The sequence below is a fragment of the Mirounga angustirostris genome, unplaced genomic scaffold, assembly GCF_029215605.1.
Source record: "Mirounga angustirostris isolate CCGP_5_RB_7025 unplaced genomic scaffold, mMirAng1.0.hap1 SCAF_9, whole genome shotgun sequence".
Lineage (NCBI taxonomy): Eukaryota > Metazoa > Chordata > Mammalia > Carnivora > Phocidae > Mirounga > Mirounga angustirostris.
Genome location: NW_026991717.1, coordinates 48,351,327 through 48,369,887, shown reverse-complemented (window position 1 = coordinate 48,369,887; position 18,561 = coordinate 48,351,327). Strand labels below are relative to the sequence as shown.

The window sequence follows — 18,561 nt, the reverse complement described above, 5'->3', positions numbered from 1 at the left end:
CTGGGTCCCAGCTCTATGGTACCTCTGCTCCAAGCACAGAGACTCCAGCACCAGGTGAGCAGTGCCCCTTTCTCAGAGGTCTGAGTTTCAGCTCCATGGGGTCATTCCCCCAAGCTTCTAAGTGTCTGTTATGGACTGCATATATGTGCCCCCTCAACCCCCCCTGACCCCTGCCCAATTCATGTGTTGAAGCCCTTACCCCCATTGTGCTGGTATCTGGAGACAGGGCCTTTCAGAAGTAACCTTGAGATCTCTCTCTCTCATTCATTCTCTCATTCTCGTTCTTTCTTCTTCTCTTTCTCTCTTTCTCTCTCCCTCTCCCTCCCCTTCTGTCCCTGCTCCCACCCCCCACTCCTCCCTCAGGATACAGCAAGAAGGCTCATGTCTACAAGCCAGGAAGCAGGTTCTCCCCAGGCACTGAATCTGCCACAACTTGATCTTGGACTTCCCAGCCTCCGGACTGTGGGAAAGAAATGTTTGTTGTTTAAGCCACTCAGTCTATGGTGTTTTTGTTATAGCAGCTCGAACTAAGACACTGTTAGTCATTCAAACCTCTTTGTTCCCTCAGCCCTAGAGGTGGTAGCTGCTTCCTGCAGTCTCCACCTCCATAATATTTAGTGTTATCTTTTTGCCGTTAATAATTCTTTATTTTCAATTCTCTTTGTTAAAATAATTAGTATGCTCCCGTCTCCTAACTGGATCCCGAGTGATACACTTGGCTTCCTCTTCTTCCTTGTCTGGCTTTCCCCACTCTCATACAATTTTCTTAATAAGTCATTGTTCACAAATCCTCTTCTTAGGATCTGCTTCTGGGGAATTCAATCTAAAACAGTCGCAGAAAGAACTCTGGGTTCTTAATGGCATATTGAACTGACTGGAAACAAATGGATCAGAAGCCTACTACATTTTTGAGGAAGCTGTATTGTCAAAGTAACCATGCACCTAATCTAAAATCATTTTTAATTGTTAAAGTTGTAAAACCATCTTTGGTTGACCCCAGCCTCTCCAAGTATGAAATCTCTATAGTCTCCAGGAGAGTAAAGTCTCATTCAGATATGGCCATGGAAGATTATAAACAAGGAAAACTTTCCCAAGGGTAGAGCCAGAGGAAATGGAGAAAGAGAGTAACCTGGTTAACTTGATGTGTTGACTTGACTGGGCTAAGGGATGTCCAGACAGCTGGTGAAACATTATTTCTGTCTATGAGAGTGTTTCCAAAAGAGAGAAGCATTTGAATCAGTAGACTCAGTAAAGAAGATTGCCTTCACCAATGTGCGTGGGCATCATACAACCTGTTGAGGGCCTAAATGGAACAAAAAAGACAGAGGGAGAGTGAATTTACTCTCTCTGCTTGAGCTAGGATGTCCACCTTCTCCTACCCTCGGATATCAGCACTCTTGGCTCTTGGGCCTTTGGACTCAGATCAGGACTTACACCATCAGCTCCCCTCATTCTCAGCCTTCAGATTTGTACCAAATACATCACTGGCTTTTTGGTTCTCCAGCTAGGTATAGATACAGATACAGATATATAGAAATGAAGAGGGGCGCCTGGGTGGCTCAGTTGGTTAAGTGTCTGCCTTCGGCTCAGGTCTAGATCCCAGGGTCCTGGGATTGAGCCCCGCATTGTACTCCCCACTCAGCAGGGAGTCTGCTTCTCCCTCTCCGTCTGCCACTCCCCCTGCTTGTGTGTGCTCTCTCTCTCTCTGCCAAATAAATAAATAATTTTTTTAAAAAATGAAGATACATATCTATATCTATTTACCACCTATTGGTAGTTTCTGTGGAAAACCCTAATGTAGAAAGTATCTCACCAAAAGAAGAATTAGAGGTTTAACACCTAACCAAGGAAACTTCTTCACCCCTGGTATAAAGGGCCTTCAAAATGTCTTGTAAGCAGGATTTCAGAATTGCTCTGAAGCTGTAACTGCCATGTCTGACATTCTGCTCCTTTCCTACCAAGAGTGTCTTTTGCAGCTATCCTCTTTCACTTCTACCATCCTATATTGGGTGTAAGTCTGGTGGGAGGAGTGGATTGTTTGTCTTTTTAGTTCATAGGTCACCAGACCAAGAAAAGTCACATCCAGATCTGATGAAGAAATCTGTGCCCCATCTGGGACTTTAAGCTAGATGCAATGACTTGATGGGACTTTGGGTTATCTCCCTTGGAAAGAGGTTAGTGTGAGGGAGGAAAAGATAAATGGATATTTGGGACTAGAAGGGTGGATTAAAGACGGAGATAGGGCGCCTGGGTGGCTCAGTCAGTTAAGCAGCTGCCTTCGGCTCAGGTCATGATCCCAGGGTCCTGGGATCGAGCCCCGCATCGGGCTCCCTGCTCAGTGGGAAACCTGCTTCTCCCTCTCCCACTCCCCCTGCTTGTGTTCCCTCTCTCGCTGTCTTTCTCTCTGTCAAATAAATCAGTAAAAAATCTTAAAAAAAAAAAAATGGAGATAATCACTTACTTTCCTCCTCTGAACATTTCCCATCCCTTTTACATTCAATTAGCAGCATGTAACTCATTCAGGCCAGTGGAATGTCACCAGAAGCGGTTTACGCCAATGCTACCGAAGTATGGTTCAGAGACCAGTATTGTTCCATGATTTATTTGTTTCTCATCCATAACAAGGTAAGTACAGCAAATGAAAATGTTTAGAAACTTTTATAGAAATTAGACATTCTCACAGCATCTTTATTGTCTTTTACAAAAGTAATAGTCTGCAACAGATTGGAAAGTTTTTAAAAAGTGGTCCTTTGCTACAGATAGTTTGAGAAGATGCGTGCTAATAACACTTCTAGCCCAGCCTCTAACACCTCTTTACATTCTTCCCAGACCTTTTTGTTCTTCAGTTGGTCATGTGCAGAGATCTACCAGAGTCCTTGAAGCCCTAGGAAACAGTGGAGGTACTAGGTAAAAGTAACCTGGGGTTTCTGAATGACTAATGGAACAGAACCCCCCCCCCAACAAACACATGAATATTCACTAGACTATAAGGTGAAAAATAAACTTTAATATGTTAAGTCTCTGGGATTTGGGGATTATTTTTTTGAGTACCTAGTATTAGTTATCCAAATACAGTTACTGAATTTTCCTATGACATTGACTTTTATCTCTATTTTCATGATTCCTGAATTTATATCTTCAAAGCACACCCCTCTCCAAAGCCTCAGAGCCATATACCTCATCATATACTTGACAATCCCATTTGGACATCCCACAGGACCTAAGAACTCAACATTTCTAACACTTAATCTACTATGCTCCCTTCTTTTTCTCTATTTTGTTTTGTTCAGCCATATCGGCATCCCTCCAACTGTCCAACCCTGAATCCTGGGAGTAACCCTCAGAAGGAGAACCTTCTCTAGTGTCCATCATAACCCATCAACCCTATACCAACTTCTGAAGGTTCTACCTTCTTCACATCTTTCCAATTCTTACCCTACTCTTGATTTCTAGTTCCTCTATCTCACTTGAGTGACAATATCTTCTATTGTACACTCCTGCAATTAATTCCTTCCAACATCATGAAACACCTTTCTAAAAAGCAAATCTAAGTATGTAACATCCATGCTTTAGAAATATATCCATTTTTGCATTGGCCGTAAGACATAACTCATGCTCCTTAACATGGTGTGCTAGATACTATGGATAAACTACTTCAATCTTCATTCCACTCTCCTTCTAATTGGAGATGATAGGAAGCTAAACAAAATAAAAGACCAAAAAACAACTATATTCTCCATACAGCCTCTGATTTCTACTCATCTAGCCCTTTTGCTAATATGGCAGTTCCCTGGATTTAATACCTTTCTATCTGAGATACCTAAAGTAGTTTCTATTTCTTGCACCACCACCTGACCAACTGACATGACATGCAAGGCTTTCCATGATCAAGCCCTGATTTCTCTCACCAACCTAATCTCATGATGCTCTTTCCTGCTGCCACTTCATATATATCCATCCGCATACATTATAGTGGAGCCATTGTAGATGAGCTGAACTACCTCCTGGTCCTCAAATGTACCATGTTTTCCTTGTTCATGTTATTCCTCTTCAATTTTCTAACTCCTATTGATTCTTTAAGATTCAACTTGAACCTTACCTACTTGGGAAGCCTTCCCTGATATCTCTGCCCTCATCTGCCAGCTTGTAATAAAAGATTTCTCATTCTTTCCTTTGCCACCTAGCATGTGAGCCCCTACCTATGTCTGAGGTAGTCCCCATTCTTATGGGACAGAGGCTTCCATCTCTATGGAAATCGAAGATGCCAGCTCCTTGCTTTCCCACTTCACCTGTAGTTAGGGAATGTGCACATGATCTAGGATCTGTCAGTCAGACATGACTACCCAAGATTATGAATCAGAAGCTAATGGCATGGTTTTCTTGAGAACTCTGACGATGTGTAGCAGGAGAGAAGGCACCTAAAACCAGTTTCTAGAGGCCGTAGCGCCAGTAGTTCTAGCAACAGAGGTGTGGGCAGCTTGAGCTGCAGTGTCTGCGCTACTGGCAATAACAATAATGTCTTCTCCAGCCTAGTTCTGTGGGATTTCAAAAGTTGTTCTTGGCTGCATGCACTCTGAGACTGATTTTTAAGGCTTCTAAGAGTCTATATACTAATGAGTAGCTCCTTAATAGATTCCTTTTATGCCTAAATAAGCCAGAGTCTGTCTGTATGACTTAAAACCAAGAATTTTGATTTATATAATATCCTCCCTGCTCTCTCCTATTGCACATCATATGTAAGTTGAATTATTGCTCAGCAAATATTTCCTCCTGTATACTCCGGATATACTTTCCTGCTCTATTGGTGTTGGGCTTGATCATATGTTTTGCTTTGGCCAATGAGATGTCAGCATTTATAATTCGAAGAGGGGCTTAAAATACGCTCCTGTGCTTGAGCTTTCCCTCCTGTGCTCCAGTGATGAGAAGAGCATGTCCCAGGTGGCTGGTGATTATTCAGCCTGGGCTGCATAGTGAGACACATGGACAGACCACATACCTCAGTAGCCAATGATGCAAAAATAAGGGACACAGAGAGCCTCCCTGAACCCTATCAGCATTGTTGAGCTCAGAACCTGGAGCCTGGAGTCTTAGCTAGCCATCCCACAGACTATAAGCAAGAGAATAAGTTTACTATTTTAAGTCACTGCATTCTTCTTTTCTTTTTGATTTCTTTTTTTTTTAAATTGAGGTATAACTGACATAACATTATATTAGTTTCTGGTATACAACATAATGATTCAATACTTGTGTATATTGCAAAGTGATCACAATAACTGTAGTTAATATCTGTTATCATACATAGTCACAAAATATTTTTTCTTGTGATGAGAACTTTTAAAATTTACTCTCTTAGCAACTAATGATGTAGTATTGTTAATTATAGTCACCATGCTATACATTATAACCCCATGACTTATTTATTTTATAACTGAAAGTTTGTACATTTTGACTCCCTTCACCCATTTAGCTCAACCCCCAATCTCTGCCTCTGGCCACCACCAATCTGTTCTCTGTATCTATGAATTTGATTCTTTGCCTGTTTGTTTAGATTTCACATATCAGTGAGATCGTGCAGTATTTATCTTTCTCCGTGTGACTTACTTCACTCAGCATATTGACCTCACCACCCATGTTGTCACAAATGACAAGATTTCATTCTTTTTTATGATTGAATTACATTCATTACATACATTTTTACATATATTACATCTATTTTTTTATTTTTTTTAGGTATCTCCATACTATTTTCCATGATGGCTGCACCAATTTGCATTCCTACTAACAGTGCACAAAGGTTCCCTTTTCTCTACATTTTCACCAACACTTGTTTTTTCTTATAATAGCCATTCTAAAAGATGTGATGTGGTATCTCATTGTGGTTTTGGTTTGCATTTTCCTGATGATTAGTGATGTTGAACATGTTTTCATATACACATTGGCCATCTGTATGTCTTCTGTGGAAAAATGTCTATTCAGATCCTCTGACCATTTTTTAATCAGATTGGTTTTTTGCTATTGAATTGTATGAGTTCTTTATATATTTTGGATATTAACCCTTTATCAGATTATGATTTGCAAATATTTTCTCCTATTCTAAGTGACTACATTCTTATGTAACACTGCGTTTATAGCTAATACAGTATGTAATTAGTATTAATAGCTATAGTAGAAGTCTGCCTGTGTTGTAATTATTGTCTATTTCTCTCTACTAAACTGTAAGCTTGTTGAGAGTGGAGACTGTGTCTTATTAGTCTTTACATTTTCGGTGATTATCACAAAACCTATACCAAGCCTCAGTGAATGTTTGATGAATTAATAGACAGGTAAATGAATGAATGACAAACACTCTAAAAAACTGCATTTTTTTTTTTTGTCCATTGTACCATTATAGGGAACTTACAGAACATTTCTTTATTAAATGATTTCTTCTTCAGTCAAAATTGGTAAAATTTAGGGATGCCTGGGTGGCTCAGTCGGTTAAGCATCTGCCTTTGGCTCAGGTCATGATCCTGGGGTCCTGAGATCGAGCCCCACATCAGGCTCCTTGCTCAGCGGGGAGCCTGCTTCTCCCTCTGCCTGCTGCTCCCCCACTGCTTGTACGCTCGCTCTCTCTCTCTCTCTCTGACAAATGGATAAATAAAATCTTTTTAAAAAATTGGTAAAATTTATTAGATTAAGCTGGATTGAATTATTGCATGGTAATACAACCATACTTTCCTGAGACTACTCCTTTTTTATTTTACTTGGAATTTTGGGTCCTCCTCAATGAGGTAAAAACACAGGTTCAGCTCATAATAAATATGTTCAATGAATTTCATTTCAGTTTTCTTTCCATAACTCATTAGTTACTGATTTACACACAAACTTCTACTACTTCTGTAGATAGTTTGTTACTTCCATTATGTATAGATTCTACTAGTTTCATTTTTAAATATTAAACAAATCCTTGTTTTCAAATTTGGACATATTTAGTAGTGTCTCACTGTTTCATGCACCAAATACCTAACTGATAGCTGAGACTTTGTGAAATGAATTTGGCATTTGTTGTATTAATAGTTTCCCGAGTCTGTAAAATTTTCATGTAATCATTTTAACTAGGGAACATTTTGGTTCAGACTAAAATAGAAACTCGTGCATGTTTTTTATTTTGACAAAATATAGAAAATTATTTTTCTCAACCCATTCCTAAATTTCATAAAATTACATCTTCAGTTGGAGTAAAAATCTAGGATGTGATGAGGCTTAGAGATCAAGTGAGTTTAAGGAATGAGGTGCAAACAACAAAAGTGAATTTATATTTTGTCATGCTCTTGACCATTTTGATCAATCTGTAACAATTGCATCAAAGTGGCCATGTCAAGAAACAGAATTCAGAACTATGTATATGTCCTGTCTCCATTTCTGAGTTTAAGCTCTAAAGCAGTGCTAGGGTACTAGGTCATAAATAGGCAGATATATTTCTTTAATTATTATAAGCGATAATATTTGTAAGGGATAAACAGGTGGAACTATGTAATATAATCTCTAAATATGTTGACTGAGGGGGCACCTGGTGGCTCAGTCGTAAGCGTCTGCCTTTGGCTCAGGTCATGATCCCAGGGTCCTGGGATCGAGCCCCGCCTGCATCGGGCTCCCTGCTTGGCAGGAAGCCTGCTTCTCTCTCTCCCACTCCCCCTGCTTGTGTTCCCTCTCTCGCTGTGTCTCTCTCTCTGTCAAATAAATAAATAAAATCTTTTAAAAAAATTAAAAATTAAATAAATATGTTGACTGAGTACACATGAACAGCATTTAGTCATGAAATAAAAATAAAACACATTTCATCCAAAACATTTAATGATATACATAATCATAGTTCTGCATCATAATGAAACATAGTTAACAATGAATTCACAAAAGTGATAATCAGTGATTTTTTGCCAGATTATTGGGATATAATTGACACATAACATTGTATAAATTTAAGATGTAGACCATAACGATTTGATATATGTATATATTGCAAAATGATTACCACAATAAGTTTAGTTAACATCCGTTAGCTCGTATAGTTACATTTTTTTTCTTGTGATGAGAACTTTTTTTTTTTTTTTTTTTTTTTTTTTTTTTTTTTTTAAAGATTTTATTTATTTATTTGAGAGAGAGAATGAGAGAGAGCACATGAGAGGGGGGAGGGGCAGAGGGAGAAGCAGACTCCCTGCCGAGCAGGGAGCCTGATGTGGGACTCGATCCCGGGACTCCAGGATCATGACCTGAGCTGAAGGCAGTCGCTTAACCAACTGAGCCACCCAGGCGCCCTGTGATGAGAACTTTTAAGATCTACGCTCTTAGTAGCTTTCAAATATGCACTACAGTATTGTTAATTATAGTCACCTTACATTACTGTATTTTATATCCCCAAAACTTATCTTATAACTGGAAGTCTGTACCTTTTGAATACCTTCACCCATTTCCTGCACTCCCCAGCCTCTGTCTCTGGCAACCACCAATCTGTTTCCTCATTTTATGAGTTTTTTTGATTACACATATAAGTAAGACCATGCAGTGTTTGTCTTTCTCTGTTTGACTTATTTCACTTAGCATACTGACCTCAAGTTTCATCCATGTTGTAGCAAATGGCAGGATTTCTTTCTTTTTTTTTTTTTGGTTGAGTAATATTTCCTTGTATATATAAGGAATATGTATAATATTGTATATATGTATAATAAATTTTCTTTATTCATTTATCTAACAATGGACACTTACTTAGGTTGTTTCCATGTCTTAGCTATTGCAAATAATGCTACAATAAACATGGGGTGTAGATATCTCTTCAAGACAGTGACATCCTTTCATTCAGATATATACCCAGAAGTGGAATTGCTGGATCATATGGTAGTTTTATTTTTAATTTTTTGAGAAACCTCCATATTATTTTCCACAGTGGCTGCACCAATTTACATTCCCATCAACAGAATATAAGGGCTACCTTTTCTCTACATCTTTGTCAGCACTTACAACTTTTTTTTATAATAGACATCCTAACAGGTGTGAAATGATATGTCATTGTGGTTTTGATTTGTATTTCCCTGATGATTAGTGATGTTGAGTGCCTTTTCAGATACCTGTTGGCCGTTTGAATATCTCTTTTGGAAAAATGTCTTTTCAGATCCTTTGCCCATCTTCTAATTGGATCATTTGTTTTGTTTTTTGGGGAGCTTTTTTTTTCTTTTTTTTTGGTTTTGGGTCTTTTGTTTGTCTGTTTGTTGGTTTTGCTATTGAGTTGTATGAGTTCTTTATATATTTTGGATATTAATCCTTTATCAGATATGTGGTTTGCAAATATTTTCTCCCATTCCATAGATTGACCTTTCATTTTGTTGATCATTTCTTTTGCTGTGCAGAAGCTCTTAACCTTGATGTAGTTCCACTTGTTTATTTTTGCTTCTGTGGCCTATGCTTTAGATGTCATACCAAAAAAATAATTGCCAAAACCAATACCCAGGAGCTTTTCCCCTATGTTTTCGTCTAGTATTTTTATGGTTTCAGGGGTTTTTAAAAATTTTTTATTGTTATGTTAATCACCATACATTACATCATTAGTTTTTTTTATATTTTTATATTTTTTAATTTTTTATTCTTATGTTAATCCCCATACATTACATCATTAGTTTTAGATGTAGTGTTCCATGATTCATTGTTTGTGCATAACACCCAGTGCTCCATGCAGAACGTGCCCTCTTTAATACCCATCACCAGGCTAACCCATCCTCCCACCCCCCTCCCCTCTAGAACCCTCAGTTTGTTTTTCAGAGTCCATCGTCTCTCATGGTTTGTCTCCCCCTCCGATATCCCCCCCTTCGTTCTTCCCCTCCTGCTGTCTTTTTTTTTTTAACATATATTGTATTATTTGTTTCAGAGATACAGATCTGTGATTCAACAGTCTTGCACAATTCACAGCGCTCACCATAGCACATACCCTCCCCAATGTCTATCACCCAGCCACCCCATCCCTCCCACCCCCCACCACTCCAGCAACCCTCAGTTTGTTTCCTGAGATTAAGATCTTATATTTAAGTCTTTAATCAATTTTGAGTTAATTTTTGTGAGTGGTATAAGATAGGGGTCTAGTTTCATTCTTTTGCATGTGAATATCCAATTTTCCCAGTACCATTTATTGAAGAGACTGTCTTTGTTCCATTGAGTATTCTTGGCTCCCTTGTCAAATACTAGTTGATCATACATGCACGGGTTTATTTCTGGGCTGTTATTTCTGTTCCATTGGTCTATGTGTATATTTTTATGCCATCATACCATTCAGATTACTATAGCTTTGTAATATAGTTTGAAATCAGGTAGCATGTTGCCTCCAGCTTTGTTCTTTTTTCTCATGATTGCTTTTGCTATTCAGGGTTTGGGGTTTTTTGTGTTTTTGTTTGTTTGTTTTTGTGGTTCTGAACAAATTTTAATTTTTTTCTATTTCTATGAAAAATGCCATTGGAATCCTGATAAAGATTGCATTGAATCTATTGATGGCTTTGGGTAGTGGACATGGGATGTGAACATGGGATATCTTTCCATTTATTTGTGTCTTCTTCAATTTCTTTCAAGATCTTACAGTTTTCAGTATACAGATCTTTCACTTCCTTGGTTAAATGCTAAATATTTTATTGTATTTGACACTGTTGTAAATGTGATTGTTTTCTTTATTTCCCTTTTCAGATAATTAATTATTAATATATAGAAATGCAACTGATTTTTGTATGTTGATTTTGTATCCTGCAAATTTACTGAATTCGTTGATTAGATCTAACAACTTTTTCACAGAGTCTTGAGGATTTTATATATATAAAAGTATGTCATGTGCAAACAGAGACAATTTTTTTTTCTTTCCAGTTAGGATATCTTTCTTTTTCTGCCTGATTGCTCTAGGTAGGACTAGTACTATGTTGAATAGGAGTGGTGTGGGGTGGCACCCTTGTCTTATTCCTGATCTTAAGAAAAGCCTTCAGTCTTTTACCATCGAGTATGGTTTGTCATATGTAGCATTTATTATGTTGAGGTACATTCCTTCTATACCCAATTTGTTGAAAGGGTTTTTTTAATCATGAATTGATGTTGAATTTTGTTAAATGCTTTTTCTGCATCTATTGAGATGATCATATGATTTTTATTCTTCATTCCATTAATATGGTACATTACATTTATTGGTTTGCATATATGGAACGATCCTAGTATCATCCCAGAGACGAATCCCACTTGATGATGGTATATTATCCTTTTATGGTGCAGCTGAATTCAGTTTGCTAATATTTTGTTGAGAAGTTTTACATCTATTCATCATGGATATTCCGTTATAGTTTTCTTTAGTATCCTTATCTGGTTTGGAAATAGGGTAATGCCTCATCTGTGAAATGAGTGAGTCTGAGAGTGTTCCCACCTCTTTACCTTTTTTTGGAAGAGTTTGAGGATTGCCATGAATTCTTCTTTAAATGTTTGGTAAAAGCCACCAGAAATACCATGTGGCCCTAAGCTTTTTTTTATTGGGAGGTTTTTGATTACTGATTCAATCTTCTTACTCTTCATTGGTCTATTCAGATTTTGTTTTTCTTCCTGAGTCAGTTTGGTGGGTTGTATGTTTCTAGGAATTTATTTATTTCCTCTAGGTTGTCTAATTTCTTGGCATATAATCATTCACAGTAATCTCTTATGATTCTTTGTATCGTGGTATCAGTTTTAATGTCTCCTTTTTCATTTACAACTTTATTTTTGGTTAGTCTGGCTAAAGATTTGTCAACTTTGTTTATCTTTTCAAAGAACGAACTCTTAGTTTTGCTGATTGTTTCTATTGTTTTCCTGTTCTCTATTTCATTTATTTCTGTTCTAATCTTTATTATTTCCTTACTTCTGCTGCTTAGGGCTTAGTTTTTTCTTTTTCCAGTTCTTTGAGGTGTAAAGTTAGGGTGTTTAGTTAAGATCTTTCTTTATTCTTTTTTTTTTTAAGATTTTATTTATTTATTTGACAGAGAGAGACACAGCGAGAGAGGGAACACAAGCAGGGGGAGTGGGAGAGGGAGAAGCAGCTTCCCGCCGAGCAGAGAGCCTGATGTGGGGCTCAATCCCAGGACCTTGGGATCATGACCTGAGCTGAAGGCAGACGCTTAACCACTGAGCCACCAAGGCACCCCGAGATCTTTCTTTATTCTTGATATGTGCATTTATCATTATAAACTTCTTTCCTCTTAGAACTGCTTTTACTGTATCCCACAAGTTTTGTATTTCCATTTTTGTTTGTCTCAAGACTTTTTTCTCTTTTGATTTCCTCTTTGGTCCATTAGTTGCTCAGGATTGTGTTGTTTAATTTTCATGTATTTGTGAATTTTCCAGATATCCTCTTGTTCTAGTTTTATACCATTGTGGTCATAAAGGATACTTAGTATTATTTCAATCTTAAATTTGTTAGGTCTCCTTTTGTCACCTAACATATGATATATCCTGGAGAATGATTTGTGTGCACTTGAGAAAAATGTATATTCTGCTGCTATTGGATGGAATATTCTGTATATGTCTATTAGGTCCATTTGGTCTATAGTACTGTTCAAAAAAATCCTTATTTTTTTAAATTTTTATTTAAATTCAATTTAGTTAACATATAGTGTATTATTAGTTTTAGGGGTAGAATTTAGTAATTCATCAGTTGCATATAACACCCAGTGCTCATTATATCAAGTGCCCTCCGTAATGCCCATCACCCAATTACACCATCCCTCCACCCACCTCCCCTCCAGCAACCCTCAGTTTGTTTCCTATAGTTAAGAGTCTTTTATGGTTTGTCTCCCTCTCTGTTTTTATCTTATTTTATTTTTCCTTCTCTTCCCCTATGTTCATGTTTGTTTCTTAAATTCCACTATGAGTGAAATCATATGAAATTTGTCTTTCTGTGACTTATTTCACTCAGCATAATACCCTTAAATCCCATCCACATCATTGCAAATGGCAAGATTTCATTCCTTTTGATGGCTGAGTAATATTCCATTATACACACACACACACACACACACACCACACTTTCTATATCCATTTACCTGTCCATGTCCATTGACATGTGGGCTCTTTCCATGTTTTGGGTACTGTGGACATTGCTGCTATAAACATTGAGGTGCCCCTTTGAATCCCTATGTTTGTATCCTTTGGATATACTTAGTGCAATTGCTGGGTTGTAGGGTAGTTCTATTTTTAACTTTTTGAGGAACCTCCATACTGTTTTCAAGAGCGGCTGCACCAGCTTGCATTCCCACCAACAGTGTAAGAGGGTTCCCTTTCTCTGCATCCTCACCAGCATCTACTGTTTCCTAAGTAGTTCATATTAGCCATTGTGTTAGCCTCTTTCTGTTTTTGATTTGTATTTCCCTGATGATGAGTGATGTTGAACATTGTTTCATGTGTCTGTTAGCCATTTGTATGTCTTCTTTGGAGAAATGCCTGTTCATGTCTTCTGCCCATTTTTTAACTTTTTTGGGGGGGGTTGATAAGTTCTTTATAGATTTTGGGTACTAGCCCTTTATCTGATATGTCATTTGCAAATATCTTCTCCCATTCCACAGGTTGCCTTTTAGTTTTATTGATTGTTGTGTAAAAGCTTTTTATCCTGATGAAATCCCAATAGTTCATTTTTTGCTCTTGTTTCCCTTACCTTTGGAGATGTGTCTAGCAAGAAGTCAAAGAGGTTGCTGCCTGTGTTGTCCTCTTGGATTTTGATGGATTCCTATCTCACATTTAGGTCTTTCATCTAATTTGAATTTATTTTTGTGTATGGTGTAAGAAAGTGGTCCAGTTTCATTATTCTGCATGTGGCTGTCCAGTTTTTCCAACACCATTTGTTGAAGAGACTGTCTTTTTTCCATTGGGTATTCTTTCCTGCTTTGTCAAAGATTAGTTGACCATAGAGTTGAGGTCCATTTCTGGGTTCTCTATTCTGATCCATTGGTCCATATGTCTGTTTTTCTGCCAGTACCATCCCATCTTGATGATTACAATTTTTTAACACCGCTTGAAGTCTGGAATTGTGATGCCATCAGCTTTGGTTTTCTTTTTCTACATTACTTTGGCTATTTGGGGTATTTTGCAGTTCCATACAAATTTTAGAATTGTTTGTTCCAGCTCTGTGAAAATGCTGGTGGTATTTTGATAGGGATTGCATTGAATGTGTAGAATATTTTGGGTAGTATAGACATTTTAAAAGTATTTGTTCTTCCAAACCATGAGCATGGAATGTTTTTCCATTTCTTTGTGTCTTCCTCAATTTTTTTCTATAGGTTTCAGAGTACAGATCTTTTACCTCTTTGGTTAGGTTTATTCCTAGGTATCTTATGGGTTTTGGTACAATTGTGTATGGGATCAATTCCTTGATTTCTCTTTCTGCTGCTTCATTGTTAGTGTATAGAAATGCAACAGACTTCTGTGCATTGATTTTATTTCCTGCCACTTTGCTATATTCCTGTATCAGTTCTAGCAATTTTTTGGTGGAATCTTTCAGGTTTTCTACATAGAGTATCATGTCATCTGTAAAGAGTGAAAGTTTGACTTCTTTGCTGATTTGGATGCCTCTTTTTTTTGTTGTTGTCTAATTGCTGAGGCTAGGACTTCCAGTACTATGTTGAACAACAGTGGTGATAATGGACATCGCTGCCGTGTTCCTGACCTTAGTGGGAAAGCTCTAAGTTTCTCCCCATTGAGAGTGATATTTGCTGTGGGTCTTTTGTTTATGGCTTTTATGATATTGAGGTATGTTTCCTCTATCCCTACATTGTGGAGGGTTTTTTCAAGAAAGATGCTGTATTTTGTCAAATACTTTTCTATATCTATTGAGAGGATCATATGGTTCTTATCCTTTCTTTTATTAATGTGGTGTATCACACTGATTGATTTGTGGATGCTGAATCAACCTTGCAGCCCAGGAATAAATCCCACTGGGTCGTGGTGAATAATCCTCTTAATGTACTGTTGGATCCTATTAGCTAGTATCTTGGTGAGAATTTTTGCATCCATGTTCATCAGGGATATTGGTCTGTAATTCTCCTATTTAGTGGGTCCTTTGTCTGGTTTTGGGATCAAGGTAATGCTGGCCTCATAGAATGAGTTTGGAAATTTCCCTTCCATTCCTATTTTTTGGAATAGTTTCAGAAGAATAGGTAGTAATTCTTCTTTAAATGTTTGGTAGAATTCCCCTGGGAAGCCATCAGGCCCACGACTCTTGTTTGTTGGGAGATTTTTAATTACTGATTCAGTTTCTTGGCTGGTTATGGGTCTAATCAGGTTTTCTGTTTCTTCCTATTTCAGTTTTGGTAGTTTATATGTTTCCAGGAACTTATCCATTTCTTCCAGATTGCCTAATTTGCTGGCATATAATTTCTCATAATATTCTAATGATTTGTATTTCATTACCTCCCCACTCACAGCAATGGACACATCATCTAAGCAGAAGATCAACAAGGAAACAAAGACTTTGAATGACACACTGGACCAGGTGGACTTAACAGATATATACAGAGCATTTCATCCTAAAGCAGCAGAATACACATTCTTTTCCAGTGTACATGGAACATTCTCCAGAATAAATCACATACTCTATCAAAAATCAGGACTCAACCAGTATAAGAAGATTGAAATCATACCATGCATATTTTCAGACCATAATGCTATGAAACTTAAAGTCAACCACAAGAAAAAAATTTGGAAGGACCACAAATACATGGAGGTTAAAGAACATCCTACTGAGTGCCTGGGTGGCTCAGTTGTTAAGTGTCTGCCTTTGGCTCAGGTCATGATCCCAGGGTCCTGGGATCGAGCCCCACATCGGGCTCCCTGCCCAGCAGGAAGCCTGCTTCTCCCTCTCTCACTCCCCCTGCTTATGTTCCTTCTCTCGCTGTGTCTCTCTCTGTCAAATAAATAAATAAAATCTTAAAAAAAAAACCAACATCCTACTAAATAATGAATGGGCCAACCAGGAAATTAAAGAATTTTAAAAAATAGATGGAAGCAAATGAAAATGAAAACTCAACAGTTCAAAACCTTTGGGATGCAACTAAGGCGGTCCTATGAGGGAAGTATATAGCAATACAAGCCTTCCTCAAGAAGCAGGAAAAGTCTCAAATACACAAACTAACCTTACAGCTAAAGTAGCTGGAAAAAGAACAGCAAATAAAGCCTAAATCCAGCAGGAGAAGAGAAATAATAAAGATTAGAGCAGAAATCAATGATATAGAAGTAAAAAACAAACAAACAAAAAACCAGTAGAACAGATCAATGAAACTAGGATCTGGTTCCTTGAAAGAATTAACAAGAATGATAAACCCTTAGCCAGACTTATCAAAAAGAAAAGAGAAAGGACCCAAATAAATAAAATCATGAATGAAAGAGGAGAGATCACAACCAACACCGAAGAAACTCAACTATTATATTGCTATTGATTTGCATCCAGTTCTGTTAGTATTTGCTTTATATATTTAGATGGTCTGATATTTGGTGCATAAATATTTATATAATTATTATTTTAATTATATCTATACAATGCTTTGTTTCAAGAAGAAAATATATAAAAGATACAAACAATATGGAAAATCAAATAAATTAAAAATAAGAAAGTCAAAAGGGAAGAAAGGTTAGGAAAGTTTCATATCATCCTAATACAGAAAGCAAACCAATTTCTTAGGAGAGCAAAACTATGCTTGAATTCAAACCAGAAAATAATTTCTCCATTGGGTCATTATAGGCAAGATTCTATGTATGGTATGCCTTAATCTGGGACTAGATTTCAGTGTAGCCAGAGAAATGGATTATAAATCCTGTAGGTAGTCCTCCTTAGTGTTTCTTTCATCTAAGCTTTAAAAAAAGAATAGTGAACAGCTCTGAATTTGAAATTAACCCACCTGAGAAATACCTAGAATATAGCTATTCATTGTCACTAATTACGTACAGAGCCTTATGTTTTAATAATCAGTAGAGCTGGGGGGTAGCTTTGACATTTTCTCGTGAATATTAAAACATGCAAAAAGCTGCCTGTATAAAAGTCACTCCACCTGGTACTTGGAGTTGTGCCAAAAAAATAAAATACTAGGACTACGGATGAAATTGTCTTGAGAAAGTAATTTGTGTCCCCTCTAAACTACAGAGAAATGAGTAACTGATATTATAGAGTTCCACACCATAAAGCATGGCAGCAATAATTTTGGTCTGGAAAATACTAAATACCACCACCACACTTAGCCATTAAAATTTGTTATACTAAAATATCCACAGAGCATCAATATGTAAGTACTATTAATTTGTTATTATGGAATAGCCCACCTGGAACTTGTCTGCTTTTTAAATATAATATTGGTCCAAGATGGCTAAAGTTGCAATTTATCAAGTATGAAAGCGGCAGTTTAAATATCTGGTAAGCGGCACATAAGTGAAGCTTCTTATTTTCATTGCACAAGGAAGCAGTTTGTTTGTTTGTTTACTTTTTAAAGATTTTATTTATTTACTTGAGTGGGGGGAAGGGAGAGGGGAAGGGAGAGAATTTCAAGGAGATGCTGGGCTGAGTGCAGAGCCTGACACAGGGCTCAATCTCAAGACCCTGAGATCACAACCCAAGCCAAAACCAAGAGTCAGGTGCTCAACCAACTGAGCCACCCAGCACCCCTGGAAGCAGTATTTTTAAGAAGGCTCTACACCCAGCATGGAACTTGAACTCATTACCATGAGATCAAGACCTGAGCCGAGATCAAGAGTCAGACGCTGAACCGATTGAGCCATCCAGGCACCCCAAGGAAGCAGTATTTTTAAATTGGAATAGCCCATGTTACAAATATTTAAGAGCTATCATGAGATGGCCAAGTCATTTGAAGTGAGATTCTTCATAATTTTTAGAATATCCTTGGTCATTATTTCTTCAAGCATTGCCTCTGTTCCATTCTCTCCTTCCTCTCCTTTTGGAACTCTAATTAAATGAATATTAGATCTCCTTTCCATGTCTCCTAACTTTTCTTCTATATTTCCTATCTTTTTTGTCTGTGCTGCATTCTGGATAATTTTCTCCAAAATATTTTCTAATTTGCTCTTACATTTATCTGCTCATTTTTTTTTAAGGATTTTATTTATTTATTTGACAGAGAGAGAGACAGTGAGAGAGGGAACACAAGCAGGGGGAGAGGGAGAGGGAGAAGCAGGCTTCCCGCCAAGCAGGGAGCCTGATGTGGGGCTCGATCCCAGGACCCTGGGATCATGACCTGAGCTGAAGGCAGACACTTAACGACTGAGCCACCCAGGTGCCCCATCTGCTCATTTTTAAATTTTATATATTGCATTAACTTACGTACAGTAGCATTGGTTCTTTTAAAAATCTTATCAGTAACTTTTTAGACATTCTCAATTTTTTTTTTTTAAGTGTAGTAAGTCAGAGAGGAGGAGGGGGGAGAGGCAGAGGGAGAGACTCTTAAGCAGGCTGCACGTCCAGTGCAGATGCCAATGTGGGGCTTGATCTCACAACCCTGAGATCATGTCCTGAGCTGAAATCAAGAGCTGGATGCTTAATGGACTGAG

At 37.6% G+C, this 18,561-nt stretch overlaps 1 protein-coding gene across 5 annotated transcripts in view; it reads right to left on the bottom strand.

The window, feature by feature from the left end:
- The window catches only part of ZNF280D (zinc finger protein 280D), a 303,349-nt gene that overhangs the window by 132,707 nt on the left and 152,081 nt on the right, over positions 1-18,561 (bottom strand). The gene's annotated exons all lie outside the window — the stretch shown is intronic.